The sequence below is a fragment of the Rhipicephalus microplus genome, chromosome 1 (genome assembly GCF_043290135.1).
Source record: "Rhipicephalus microplus isolate Deutch F79 chromosome 1, USDA_Rmic, whole genome shotgun sequence".
Lineage (NCBI taxonomy): Eukaryota > Metazoa > Arthropoda > Arachnida > Ixodida > Ixodidae > Rhipicephalus > Rhipicephalus microplus.
In genome coordinates, this window is record NC_134700.1 from 181,733,264 (window position 1) to 181,744,845 (window position 11,582).

The window sequence follows — 11,582 nt, forward strand, 5'->3', positions numbered from 1 at the left end:
TCCCGCATCGTGCTGGAATAAGTGAGAATATGTTGATCGAGAAGTTACAGCGCGACAAGCGCGCTGTCCGTGCCGGCGACACCGAGTGGCGCATCCTTACGGCCGCGCTGACTGACAGCTCGCGATTGAAGGTCCTAGTACGTGCGGCGCTTGAGATGCGTACAGCGCTACTTCTCCATCGCGATGTCGTCGTTACGCCCCACTCTCGCCCGTACTCGCGTGCCCGTCTGCCAAAGATGGCGGGAGTGAACGAGCAGCATGCGAGCGAAAGCCCGACCGAGCCCACTTGCAACGCTTTCGAGTCGCGTGGTAGCCGTGCTTTATATTGTGCTTCTTCGGCTGCTGATGCGAAGTTTGAGCCGTCCTACATTCCCCATTGTTTCACGATATGGCTTTTACACATTGTGTGCTTCCGAGGACAGACACCTCCACGCGCGTGCCTACAGACCACGTGCTTGACCCGCGAGAAGTGGATAGTCCGGGCTGCTGCTGGCCACTTATGCGCTTGGGCGCCGACGAGAGGGGCAGTGCTTTCACGGTAGCCTAAACGACGCATACTGGGTGGACGCTGGTGTCGGCGAAAGGAAAAAAAAAGAGTGGAAGTCAAGTGGTCAGTAAGTGTCGATAGAGAACGATAACGGCAATGCATTCAACCAAGGTGTTACTTTCAAAGCGGTTCAACCAGTATACAGTTGCGAATGGACTCCAACAGGAGTGGTCAAGCTGTCCGACAAATAGATGCACCCGGTGCATCTCTTTATCCATAGCTTTGTCCAAACAACAGGTCGACAGCGAGTAATGTTTTCGGTACGTGAATGTCTAGCCGAAGTCTTTATCCTACTTGCATATATCTTGCTTCATGAAAATGTGGCCGCTCGTAACTTACACTTTGGAACTTCTCCGCATTAGGCATTCCATTTCAGCAGGAAAACTCTCTGGCTCAAATTTACGTAGGAGCATGAACCTCGAAGCATTTTGCCCATTAGCGGTGCGCACCATTCCGATAGTGTTAATAACACTATACTCAGTGACAGCCTTTTTTGTCTGAACAATTATATTCTTCTGGGGCTGTTTCCAAAGGAGCACCACCTCATCAGTGATAAGCTCCCTTCCCCCCGATTATCGCCCATTCCCCTCTTCTCAACTGTAATGTAGACAACCTAGCAAAAGCTTGGTTAACCTCCCTGCCTTTCCTTTCCATCTTTATCTCTCCATCGTTGGCATATCCTGAAATTTTCAGTGAAAAACTAGTCGAACGTAACAAAATCTTTTTTTTTTTGCGTGCGGACCCTGACTTTCTTTTATAATCTTTAATGTATGCGTCGTAGCAAGTTAGTAACTGACCTTTCAGCAGTTTTAGAAACACCGAAAGTTGGTTTCTTCACATGCGCACCCTTCTTGTCAAGAAGCTCGCTTTCAAGGTACCCTTACAAATGTGCAGACACAACCACGACCATCGAGAGAATCGTACATACGGGACACCAATGCGAAAAAAAAAACAGCAAATAAAGGAAAGAAAATTCAGGTGCAAAAGCCCTCAGAGGGTGTCAGGTCATTATCTTCTGTATCCCTTCTTCAGCGCTGCCTGAGAACTTTTTACGCACGTCCAGTACCCGCCCTGATGAGGGTGGGTACTTCCTGTATATATATAACGACGACTGGGTTATATCGAGGCCTATTGACCGCCAACTCTCGAGCGCTCCCGAGTATATATATATATATATATATATATATATATATATATATATATATATATATATATATATATATATATATATATATATATATATATATATATATATATATATATATATATATATATATATATATATATATATATATATATATATATATATATATATATATATATATATATATATATATATTAGGCCAGTGTAACTGGTGTTTTTTTGTGAATTATACCGCAAGACTATTGCACTCAAGCATGGTTCACAAGTTTGTTGACTATACTTAAAGTTGACATCAGAGGGCAAGTTGTTAACTGAACTCGTCTTGTGGATTAGCAAAAAAAAAAAACCTAATTTAAATGTCCGGTATTCCTTTTAACTAAAAGCCTTTAAGGTTAAAACACCATGCGAATGAACTTCTGAGTCAGTTCTTGCGTGATAGTTCTCTCGCTCTACGCTTTAAATCAGCCAATGGTGACCTAAAAGTGAAATTTTGCCTCACGCTACTGGTCTGATCCCCACGTGCCTCAGCGTTAGTATATATGTGAAAGCATCAGCGTGCCTAGGCCTGAGGCCCGCTTTCAGATTTTCTCGTTCGATATGGTATAAAATGGCGCACCCTGAGTGCCACTAATTCTGATCTGCCATATCTTAAACTGACCAGGTTATTGAATGTGCTGCATATTTGCTTTCTTTGTTACCCGTGTCATCAATTACTGACATCTACATTTGTCCGCAAAAGACACAAGCCAATATTGTGGTAGTAAACTTATACCAATTGCTTCTGAGACCTTCAAGAATCGTTAAGACACATTGTCCGTGGCCTTGTGTGTACAAGAATCTCGTCGAGCTTGACTTGTCTCGCTTGCGTGAAGAATATATGCCACATGTATGCGTAGCCTCGTTCACGCATTCTACCGCGCATCGAAGAAGCATTTCTTGCAGACACCGACTCGATACTGCGAATTCGTGCTCCTTCACTCGCGAAGTGGACTCTGTCGTCAGAAGGCACTCGTTCGCAAACAGCGCACCGTTTTCCATCTGTCGGATAAATTTACGGAACGACAGAAACGTCCTTGCGTGGCAGCCTCTATGGTTCGGCATGTACGGCCGCCTTGGTGGGTACAGCGGCGAATACGTCGCATAGAGGCTTGTGGGCGTTACGTCACGCCAATAAAATCTTCGATTTCCAAAGTACCTTCGCTCGGCGGCTAAAACCGATCGCACTGGTTAGCGGCGACGAAGACGCGTTGTATACATTCGGGTTCAGGAGAGACGGCGCATGTGCGCGTGCCTTTAAGTCCGTTCACTTCAGTGGTGCCATCGCGTGTTTCTTACAACACTTAAAAAACTAATCAATAAGAAGATTGTGTGAGGCCTGCCATTACCGCTTCAGTTTATTCTTCATGCCTTTCATGTTCAAGCGCTAGTTCATTATGGCGTGCTTCGTCACCGCGGCGCCGTAAGAGGCTCTCCGGTCAGGGGCTCTCGTTGGTCACTCTTCCACAAACAAGCCAAGGTTAGCTCCTTTCAGCGACGAACGCCTCATTGATGCTTTCACGAACGCTCGACGCTTTCAAAACGCATCTTCTTCGTTGCACTGCACAAGGCACCGTAGACGCGGCTTTCGACGTTCCCCCGACCGTCTAGCACGTTCTTAGTGTATGCATATCCAATCATACAGAATAAACGAATCGCCCGGACCTTGGAAGCCTATTCGGAAAGCTTCCACCTTCTGAAAGGAAGGCAACTCAGTCGCACCTGCTGATTCCATTGTATTTATTTGGACCCATCAGAAAGACTGCCTATGTGCATAGCGTTTTCTGTGTGTGCGTGCGTGCTAACGACTTCTCATTTGGCTTCGCATGGTGTTGCTGAATGCGTACGCGACCTTGGGTTCACTTGGAAGAAGCATAATAAAGAAAAAAGGGGAACACCTTGAGACCGCGGCCTTGAAGGGCCCCAGTATTTAGCGCGCGCGAAAACGGTTTGGAGCGACGCGAGAACGGACAGAGCGACACGAAACGGTGCAAATGACGCACATATGCGTACGCCGAGTGGTGGCGTCTAGTCCTGCCCTCGGCCAAGAGTATAATCGGGGCCACCCAATGTCTGGGTCGCGATCTGCTTTGCATAGGCTGTCAAGCCGGCTCTATTCTCATCCACGCGCATTAGCATGTTCGCTTTGTATCACTCGCGCGACCCGCAGGTATATACATAGTTGAGTGATGGAACCGCCGCTATTAGTTTATGGGCTCCCCGTGGAGGCTTTATGTACATCTATACAACGCGCGCAAAGGACGTTTTCTGCTGCACGTAACCGTACATAGTATATGCTAATTTCACGTGGGTCAAGCGGCTCTGAACTGAAACGACGCCACCGTCTTTGACCTTCGTGTTTGTTTCAACATGTTTGCATAATGTTTTTTTTTCACCTGTGCCGAGAGTGAACGCCATTGTTCGTCGTGATTAATTGATAAACTTTCGATGACACCGTCTTCGACTTTACGTACGGGTCTCCTTTGTGTTCCGTTGATCACGTTATGCAAAACAAATCGGGGGGCTTTGCGCTGGGTCGCATTGCTCGCGTCTTTATAGGCTGCAGAGCGTGTCACTTTGCATAGAAAAAGATAATTAACCGAATACATTTGCCTAACGGAAAAGCGCTGAAACAGTTAAGTTTATTCATGACAAAACCAGAGTGAGTCGGATGGTCGGAAAAAAATTCTTTATTCGTCAGCTGTTAATATAGTGCAGATAATATCGACAATGACGTTCTATGGACGTCGTTAATTAAACTATGTGACTAACCATTATGAGGTTCGTATGTGTGTATAGACTTCCTTATCATGGTCTAAGCTTGAATACCTAATACTAGTATACTACATCGTTTCCTTTGCAAATGCATATAGTTTATGTAGAATAGTTACAGTGCTTGCAAGATATACAAAGCAATTTTGAAAAAATTCAGCCAACGAGTCAGCAAGCACATTAAATGTCGAAACAGTTTTTCCTTGACGCCATAGAACCAATTCATTCAGTGGAGGTTTTGTAATAGCAGTGCAGCTTCAGTCAAACCTAGTTGAAGATGAACAGTCCATTCATTTTGTTGTGGACCTTTGTTTCTGTAAAGTTTGCATGAATACAGGCGCTTTGAACCAGGATTAGAAACATAGGCGTAGTATGAGCGTGAGCAGTGTGCTAACCACGCCTCTGGAAACATGCACGCGCCTTCTTCACTCTGTACTTGGAGGCGCGCCGCGTTGGGGTCCCTGCATGCGCGAGTGCACGGACCCCACCGCAGTAGACCCAGTCTACTGCTGTGGGGAAGGGGGGAGAGAGAGGAGGACTTGTGCGTGCTTCGTTTTACACGGCAAAAAAGCTTCGAAACATTATAGTTTAACCCTTGAATAATAAGAAAAGTGTTGGCTAAATGCGTCAAATCGGAGCTTAAAAAAAAATCCCAGCATATCCATGGAATGCGTTATGATGAGTGGGGTGAAGCGTCTGTCCATCCGTTAGTTCTTGCTTCAGTCCGTCCGTCTGTGCGACCGTTCGGGCGTCCATTTGTCCGTCCTTGTGTCCATCCGTGCGTCCACCCATGCGTCCGTCCGTGCATCTGTCTCTCTGCCCGTCTGTCCATCCGTCTGTCCATATACTGAACACTCCCCGTACCGCCATCTCGCATCTTTTCAACGTATGTTCAGCATATAAAAATACCGCCATCTAGTGGACATTCCAAGAACTAAACGAGACGTTGCACTCGCGCACTGTCTTACGGCATGCGCTTCGTGTCTACTTACCAACTTTCTCCGCCTCTACTTCATGGTTATATAATAGTTCACTATACTCATGGCACTGCGACCCAACCCTCGCTAAACCTGTGTGTTTAGAAAAAGTGGTTAACGATTCAGAGTACTCGGTACTATGGGAGAGCTTGAAGCCGTTCCCAAGGCGAAGCCCTGTGTGTTTAGAAAAAATTGGTTAACGATTTCAAGTACTTAGTACTCGACTATGGGAGAGCCTAAAGCCGTCCCGTGGTACATTGAACGACAGAAGAATTCGCTAAAGCTAGGAAGGTTGCACTCAGCGAGTTTATACTGTGACAACACGTTCTGGTCAGATGGTGCTCAAAGTGCGTCCTTCTGATACTAGTTTTTTTTTAGTCAGCATCAAATTCAAGGCAAACATTATTGGAGATTTAGTCACCAATACTCGCCTCTGTAAGTTATTTCATCAGAAACAACTATCTTTTTATTCATGATTAACTTGCGCTGGTTTCCTCCTCAATTGAAAAGGGTGCACGCGTGCCGCTTCTCCAGTCCGGCCGTGGAGGTGGCTACCTACTACTACTACTACTACTACTACTACCACTACTACTACTACTACTACTACTACTACTACTACTACTACTACTACTACTACTACTACTACTACTACATACATCGCGGACGCACGACATAGGGAGCTTCGCCCCCTAAAGTAGCCGGAAAAAGCCACGTAGCCAACCTGACATTTTCGTCGCCAAGGTGGTCGCAAAGATGCCAATTTAGTGCAAAGTAGCCACTAACGACAACCCTGTTTTATGGCGCCAATTTAAAGGAACTGTTGCCTTATTTTGCCGAAATATCGTATATCCACGGTACGTCACCTGGTATTTGCGTATGTTTATAGTTTCTGGTATCTCGAATACATATAAAACCTTCCGTGTGTATAGTCATGAAAAAAAAAAAACGAGCCCCTCCGTGAGACTACTTCTCTTGATCTTTTCCGGACAAATGGTGATGGTGCTGTCGTGCACTCTCCTTCTCCTGAGAAGTTGATGCCTGCACACCACAAACCAACCTAGATTACTGCCCTTCTGTTAGCCGAGCGTCGCTGACTCAACTTCAAATAACACTGCGTGAATTTAGATTGCTGAAATCGCTCAACATTGCCCAACATTTTCGCGAGCCTATGGAAGAAAGGGCATAACATATGAATGTGCTCATTAGTACCGCAAAAAAAAAAGAAACAAAAACGACTGCGCCATTTCTTACAGTTTATGCGACGGCATAGCAATAATAAGTGTAATTTATATTCACCGACTATACAGCCCAAACTCACGTTTCGCGAGCTTTATGAGCGCAAAAATCGCTGCTTCGTGATGTCATAAACACAGCTGTGGGCAAGCTTCCATTCGCTATGTTGCAAAGGCATTTTGTTTTTGAGATGCGTCTGAAATGTGTGTCAAGTTGCGCGAGCAACATGTCACAGCCTCATTAAAGATTAGGTACAATATGCCCTGTAGCGATGAAATGAGTGAACATGGAGACCCAGAAAGCGATTAATTATCGTGTCGCCACTACGACTCATTAGCATAGAGAGAGAGTTCTGGCTCATCCGTTACCCATGGCCAATGACCGTGCAAAACTTCTCGCCACAAGACCACCGATGCGCATAAGCAAATAATTCGTCTAAGAATATACCTCGCACATTCACATGTCGTCACCTTGGATTATATACTTCCAACCGTATATTGCCTGCAAGTCCGTGCCCTCGCTAGTGCCTAAAGACAATGCATGCTACACAAAAGCACTCAAACAACAATAACAAAAGGAGTTTACAGGTAACACAAGCCACAGGGCACTTCGGTAAGCTGGCAGCCCTTACAAAGCAGTCGCCGCGCATGGAGCTTGCATACGTGTAGTACCTATCGGCTTCGCGGTGCCGCTAGCCAGCCATTCATTTCCGTGGCCGACGTCCGGCCACTTCGAAGGCACCGAAACCTCGGCGCATTTCGATGCATATGGAACGGGTGCAGCTCGATACATCTCGCTATAAAAGATGCACGTGCACGCGCACTTACTTCTTATCTTCGTTCTCGGCCTGTGTCTAATTCGCGCACACAAAACACGCACCCCTCTCTCGTTGTCGGCTAGCGCCTGCAACCAGCGTGCGGCGCCGCTTTGCTTTGCACGAGTCAAGCTCGCAAGCGCCGTGTAGCCGAAAGCAGTGCGACGCACTTGTGCGAGTGAGGCGGCCAGTCTGCGTGAGACAATGGGGCGGCAAGGATTCGTGTGCGGACAGCCCCTCCTTTGTTTACTTTCAATTTGGTCACCACGTCCAGAATAGGAACGGCTCGACCCGGAAAAAGAAAGAAAGGAAAAAGACGTTCGGTGGATCACACGTGCGCAGTCACCGGTGCATGCCCAGCGAAGGCGCTACCGGTGGCTGCTGTTGCCGTTGGCACAACAGACGAGGACCTTATATAGCGCAAGCGCTGGTGAAGCCGTTGAGGTCGGAGTGCGCTTGTTGTTGTGACGCAGTGGGCGTTCGCGCCAGCGGCTGACTTGGAGCAGCATCGCGCCGAGAGTTTCTTAGAATGACTGTGGTTGAGTGTAATGCCGGTTGTTACGTTAATTACGAAAGCTGGCCCACTTGGGGCACGACTTTGGGGGGCAACGATTCTTGTGATGAGAAGTTTTCGGTGTAAGGGTGAAACCACTAGGTACACATTGGGCGAATAGCGTGTTGTGGGGCACCATCTTGCTTTCCTTTTTTATGGTTGTGGTTTAAACGTGTAGGAACAAAGAAATGAGTGAGCTGGTCAAAAATAATGACGAGTAGAATTCTTGAAGACTACTTCGGCAGAATGCTCTTAATGCTACGCAGTTCGCAGGATAAAATTATTGTGGTGCCCTCATTAGAGAACAAAAAAAATAATTGTTCCAGAAATTCGTTTGGGTACACTCGACCAAGGGACAAGTGTCACTTAATGTGCCACATTAAAGTAAAGAGAAAACGTTGACAGATGCAACGCGTATGCGAATTACGAAATACAGTGCACACACATACGAACGCTTGCGCTCACAGACACATGGGGAGTACTATTCAGAAATAGTAAATATTCTGAATTTACGGATTTGCTTACATATCACCAGTAGACCAAGCAAATCAATAAAATGGTTGCTAAGTTAATATACTAAAGTCTCGAAACGTCAATAAATCATCACTATGACAAGTTAGATTAATTTGACATGAAACAAAAATCCGAAGCGTTCAACTCGAGATGAAGTAATCACGGACTAATCTTCATTCTTTTTCTTTTTCACCTGGTGAGGCTATACGGTGGAGAATGCATAAAAAAACGCGGCATACAATCAGTGTAGCTTTCCTCACACGCTGAAGACACGCTCCCTACTCGGTCCGTTTACGAGTGACAGAACGACGATTTGAAAACAAAAACAAAATATCTTTACGGATAACTGCCAAATGTGCAACAATCAATATATCCTCGGCGCAAGCCAACGACCGAGGCGTCTCGTAGAGCGCTCGAATGGCGTCCGATCTTCATTTTTCGACGCTTTTTATCCCCCCCCCCCTGTTATCTAACCAGCAGAACATCGTCTGAAGTATGACGATGTCAACAGCCTTACGCCATGCGAGTGATCAATCGGCAGTCACTCCGCGCGGCGCGAGGGGGCAAGAATTCCAATCATCCACGCCCGCTGTCTTTCAGTTACTTTCAGCGCGCAGATCGTCGCTGCTTCGGGTTCATGGTGGTGACGCAACTACACAACGCCAGCCACCCCGTCCTCCCCAATCTTCCTCTATCCTGTATATGCACAGACATACCTTACCTGGAGCGATTCGTCTCATTTCTCAAACTAGAGACAAGCCGGAAGGGGGGGAGGGGGAGAAGGCGGGCTGACTCTCTCGACTCTTACCACGCCATTGCACATACACAACTTTGTCAGCTTGCACGCGATACGCGCCCAGTGTCGCAACGAACTCTCCCTCTCTATACGGGATGCCATTGTGAGCCTCTTTGTTAATGCGAAATTTTATCGCGGCCGTGGCTTTTAAGACATGGCTGTGCTGTCCGCAGTTTAGGTCTTTCATGTTTTTCTTATACGGTAGCACCGCAAACACTGGGGACCGTTACGCGGAGGACATTTTCGCTTTGTTCATTTTGAGTCTCGAGTAAACACGTTTCAGCTGGCCGCTTCTTGAGACCGAGGCGATCGTTCCATTGTTGTGTAACCGTGGCAGCGACATCGGCCGTTTGGTTAAAGGCGGAGAGGTTAACGTTTCAGAAAATGTCAATCTGTCATGAAAGGAAAGAAATGAACGAAAACAAACCGGAATGTCTTTGTCTTAGAGTTGAAAAGCAAGCGACATCGCGGGAATCGGGAGCGCAGATTTCTCGAACACTGCAGATCGGATAACTGGGCATGACTGTTAGCAGCAGTACCTCAAATTAACAGTGCACAACGTATGCTGTTCTATATGAGCGCATGTGTCCTTATCTTTCAAACCTCGTCTGATAGGCATGTCAGGTATGCGGCCAATTGACCTTCATCAAAGCCCTAATTTGTCGGCAAGAATGTGCTGTTTGCTCACGCTGTCCTTGAAGAAAAAAATGGCAGCCCCCAAAGGCTCAGAAACGCGTACTCCCCAGCCACTGTGAGTATACATTAGTATGGCGATTAGTACCGGCAACTACTCGCAAGAACGCGTTGTTTGTACCGTTATCGCACGGAAGAAAAAAAACAAAAAGAAAAGACCTATACGGTGGATGATTCGCCTAGCAATAACGCCTTTTTCTAGGTCTACATATCAGAATTCTCAAAAATGAGGTCCGCGGGCCGCACGCTGCCCCCGGCTATGCGACTGCTATATAGCAATGTAGCAATATAATGCGAATGCATGCTATATAGCAGTCGCATTATTTTTAACCTACCTGAATTTATAGCGCTTTCTTTGGGTAAGCTACAGAGATAAATATATCTTGAAGCATTTTTTTTTTGTGAGGCACCTTATGCGGTTACTGTGAGTTGAAACCCCAGCGTTGAGAACGAGAACTCCCTATATCAAGAAAGGACGCCCGCATTTTAGGCAATGTTGAATCGGTGTCGATTTGGTTATCGAAGCCTGACGTCAAATTCCTTTCATAAATGTCAACCCATACATGAGACACGGAGAAAGTTTTTCAAGGAGTGACGTTAGCTGAAATTTCGATGAAGTTCTCTCCCATACTTCCCCTTCCCTCCCCTTCCCTCCCCTTTTCTCCTCTTCCCACCCCTTACCATCTTGACATGTGCCGGCCCTTGTATAGAACAATTAAATTGCGTGGCTTCTGCCCGCTAGATGAAGTGAGTGTGAGATGTCTGCTATGTATGTGCGCTGTGCATCTGGCAGTGGGGTGACAAAAACCTTCATCATAAACGGCAAGAAGAGATAGATAGAAGTGTAGTGAACGTCTTTATGTGTATACGTCAAAGCACCGGGCGTGCAAACCCCAACTCAAGTGTGAAGCCAAGACACCACAAACATCCTGAATTCTCTGTTACGACTGTGTCATTTCTTGCCAAACCATCTATATGAAGGCGCCCTAACTAGTTCAGTTCTCTGTTGTTCCAAGTCTTTACGACTATAGCTAAGGGTATGCGCCTATAGTCAAGGATGCCTAGAGCTTGCACCTCATCCTCGGCACTCGCGACCAGTCTTGGCTGATCATCGGAGTTGGTTTTGGCCAAGCCTCCTTCTCGAAGCTCGTTGGTGTGATAATGATTGTGGAGCTTTAGTGACGATCTTCTGCAACCTCCTATACCGTATGTCGATGGGTTTCGTTTTCTCCGCAGAAGCGGCAATGCTCAGAGAATGATGCAGAGATTCGTCCGGGCACGCAGGCGCGGAGTGTAGTTGCGAAGCGATGCTTCACCGCAGCAAGAACACATACCAAAGCGTACCGAATAAAAAAAAAACAAAAAAAAAACGATGGGGATAAAGCGAACACCCACGCTCGTTCGCTTGCCGAGAGCAATTACTCGGGGTCGCAATGAAGGAGTGAGTGACGTGCGGCGGCGCGCGATTCATTTAACGACGGGGGCAACAAAAGAAAAGCGAAGC